Raw genomic sequence first — 4,114 nt, forward strand, 5'->3', positions numbered from 1 at the left:
TTCATGTTTTGCTTCTTATCTTTGTTTGTTTTAATTCAAATAGCTCTCTTACACTTAAAGAGCTTAAAACATTATGGACATTATCTCAATTTTGTTATCGTAGACATTTGTTATGATTTAAATAGATTTAGTAATTTGATAATCTTGAACATTGCTTCTTTTTAAAGGTTTTATCAACATCATTACGTTCTATAGCTTCATTCAATGTTATACACTTTGCACATTGATGAGCAAATACTAGTACTATAATTGTTTGTGAATTGATTTATTAAATTCAATTTTATATTGAATTCTAGTATATTCTTATAATTTTTAATTCTATCAATATCGAAACTATCAATACATACTTAATATATACTCTTATGGTTTTCAATTCTATCAATATCGATTCTATTTAGATATATTTAATAACTTTATGGTTTGTGAATTGATTTGTTAAATTCAAATTTATCTTGAATTTTGGTATATTCTTATGCTTTTCAATTTGATCAATATATATACATTTTATAGCAATTATGCATCCCCTTCCCCTTCCCCTTGTATCCAGCCCCCACTTTGTAACCCCTTCCGGCCACTTCTTCTTCTTCGTATAGGATTTATTAGCATTTTATTTTCCTTACACCTTGTAGCTATGTAGCCATATATCCCTCCTCCCTCTTATAGCCATGTATCTTCTTTGCCTCCCCTTCCCCTTGCATAGGATTTGATCACTTCATATGTGAGGCAGGTCACACTTCATCATAACCAAAGAAACAAAACTCAAGTTTGCATGCTCGCGGACCCAAATGACAATAAAAAGACTGGTATTTGCTTGCTTTCTAGCCATCCTCCAAACACATAGTGTCTTTTTCCATGATGAAGCAACTATTTAATTCAATTGAAGCTCAACCATTTCACATTGTGCATGTTTGACCAAGCTACAAATGTCTCCCCCCACCCTTTTGTAAATTCATTGTGACGATAGCAACAACGAGGAATTATATCTGTATCATAAATACCTTCACATATACTCCTCATACACCTAGGCATGCATGTGCATGTTTGACCAAGCTACAAATGTCTCCCCCCACCCTTTTGTAAATTCATTGTGACGATAGCAACAACGAGGAATTATATCTGTATCATAAATACCTTCACATATACTCCTCATACACCTAGGCATGCATGTGTGTGCATATCACATGGAATCCAAAACTGTATCATAAATACCTTCACATATACTCCTCATACACCTAGGCATGCATGTGTGTGCATATCACATGGAATCCAAAACTAGTAATGCTTGGGGATTGGGCTAGTCAAAGTTGGTTTTGTTAAATGAGCCATCAAGGCTAATATTGGAGATTTTATTTAAATATATTCAAAATTTTATAAATTTTTGATGTCACATTTAATATTGCATGTGCTTTGTTGTAAACAGGAGTGATTGTCTTTTTTGTATTAATATTATTCTCCTTTGAATGTTGGTGGAAAGACTCCATTTGCAAATTTGTTGGTCTAGTTGAGGCTAGCACCAACCACTGTAGTGCTAGAAAATAACCGTCCTTTAGATTTTTTTTGCACTGAAAAAAAATCGATTGAATTTACTCTTGTCTTTTACAAAAACCGATAAAATTTATAGGTTTTTAGTTATAAAAACTGAGTAATAATGAGATTTTGAATAGAGGAAACCAAATGTACTCGAGCTTGTCAAGCACTAAACCAGTGTGTGAACGATCCTATAATTAGGCCACCTTAAAATTTATTTTATGTTTAGTAGGTAGTGTGACATGCATTAACATTTCTAATATTCATGTAACATGCGCTCCCGCCATGTGGCCACTTTGTAACTGCTTTGTAACTAAATGCTCTAATAAGAAAGCGGGTGAAACCCATGGTGGGGAACTAACCACCTTTTGCCGCCTATCGTACTACCGTAGAGGGAGAGAGATTTTTGAGCATTTCACACCGTAGGTATAGTTGGTGGAGACGATGGGTTCATGGACGATTTTAGTACAGAAGCTATGCAGGGAGACACCCCTTTGTCTTCTCACGATGCACACCTTTCAATCCTTGATGCTGCAAGTAAACAATACCAATCAAGCTTTAGTCTCACTGCTCACTACTCACCAATTTCAACAACAGAAATCACATACCACTGATAAGAGTGTAGGCCACGAGTATTTTCAGGATTACCAACAACTGAAGACATTTTAACATGGTTAGATCATTTTGAGAATGTCGCTTCTTATCATGAGTGGGACGATGACATGAAGGCACATGAAGTTCGCACAGTATTGGATGGCATAGCAGCGACATGGTATGTACAACAAAGTGATTTGGTCCGTAGTCAATGGACTAACATTAAGCAAAGTTTAATTCATGGGTTTGCACATACCAATGTTGCGCAGTCAGCTTTACAACAAATAGCAGACTGCATACAATTGAAAAATGAACCAGTTGCATAGTTTGGGGTACGGCTTAACCAATTGCTTCTGCGAGCCGACCCTAACATGCCGGAAGCTATGAAGTTGTTTTTCCTTTGGCCAAGGATGTGCCATGATATTGCAAGAAGAGTTCATGATCAAGGTCCGCAAACATTTCAACATGCATTGGAGATTGCACAACGGGTAGAGATAGATGTATTACATACCCAGAAGCAAGGTGTGGAAGATAATAAAAACTTCCACTTCCAAAGACCCTCCCAGAATAACTTTTAATGCAGATGCCCCAATCCCCATGGACATTGATGTCCAGAATCTGTAACGGAGCCAGAACCTTCCTGCTCGCGATGCTCAAGGAAGACCGCGATGTTTCAACTATAATCGGTTTGGGCATATGGCAAAACATTGCAGAGCACCGAAGCAGACTAGACCACAAATTCAGAATGCTCAAATTTCCACAGTTGGTGATGCCACCCTTGCGGTAGTTCCGGAAAATGTTTAAGCGAGTGGGTGATGGAGGGATCCCACTCGCATGTGCAATCCTCCACTGCAAATTCCTCAAACAAAATTGTTTCTACTATTTTGGCCCTCATTCATAACACATATGTAGAAGTCCTTGTAGATTCTGGCAGTTCATTTTCGTCCATTAGTCATGCCTTAGTTAAACAATTAAGTCTTTCTCTTAGACCAGCCCCTGAAATTTCGGTCCTTTTTGGTGATCATCAACATGTGTACAATTCTCATCAAGTCGTTGATGTGCCCTTAAGCCATGTTACATTTTTCGTTCCTTGTTATGTGCTCCCAAAACAGTTATTTGACGTCACCCTAGGTTGTGATTGGTTTCTTTCTTCGCGTGCTAGATTAGATTTTGCCCGACAAACTCTCATTCTTCCCGATTGCTTGCCTATTCCTTTCTTTCAACACACACATGCTTCCACTATCACTTGTGCACAAACACATGGATGACTGATTAATGATGCTGTTAGAAAACAAAATATTATCCAATTATTGAGTCAAATTCCTTCAATTCTTCCTAGTTCTTCCAGAGCATTTGTTACTATTGCACCAGTTTTTCATGTGATCAGAACAGAACAACTTTCCCAAAGCATTTGTTACTACTGCACCAGTTTTTCATGTGATCAGAACAGAACAAAACTTTCCCATCAAAATGGCTCAAAGGCGGAGATCACCCAAGGAGAATGCAGTTATTGAAGCTGTAGTATGGGACATGCTGGGAAAAGGAGTCATCCGACCCTCTCACAGTCCATGGGCATCTAAACCTCACTTGGTCAAGAAAAAGAATGGGGATTACAGATTTTGTGTTGATTATCGGCCTCTCAACAAAATCACAGTCCATGATGTCTTTCCGATGCCCCGGTTTGATGACATTTGGATGAATTGGGTTCATCGAAGTACTTCACTTCTTTTGATTTAGCCTCTGGTTATTGGAAGATTCCAATTGCTCCACAAGACTGTGAAAAAAACAACATTTTGCACTACCAAGGGATTATTTGAATTCATAGTTATGCCATTTGGGCTACCAGATGCCCCAAGCACCTTTCAGCGGGGCGGCTGGTGAACACAGTCTTTTCAGACTTAATTGCCCAATCAGTTTTAGTTGTGTATTTAGATGACATTCTAATTCACACAAAGACTTGGTTTGAGCATTTGGAAGTGTTGCTTAAGGTCAT

The 4,114-nt window shown here is 37.9% G+C and overlaps 1 pseudogene; it reads left to right on the top strand.

The window, feature by feature from the left end:
* Window positions 1–2,034: 2,034 nt before the first annotated feature.
* Window positions 2,035–3,858, top strand: LOC147622237 (uncharacterized; annotated as a pseudogene).
* The last annotated feature ends 256 nt before the right edge of the window (window positions 3,859–4,114 follow it).

This window comes from Cibotium barometz, chromosome 29, assembly GCF_041138505.1.
Source record: "Cibotium barometz isolate CiBa-2024 chromosome 29, ASM4113850v1, whole genome shotgun sequence".
Lineage (NCBI taxonomy): Eukaryota > Viridiplantae > Streptophyta > Polypodiopsida > Cyatheales > Cibotiaceae > Cibotium > Cibotium barometz.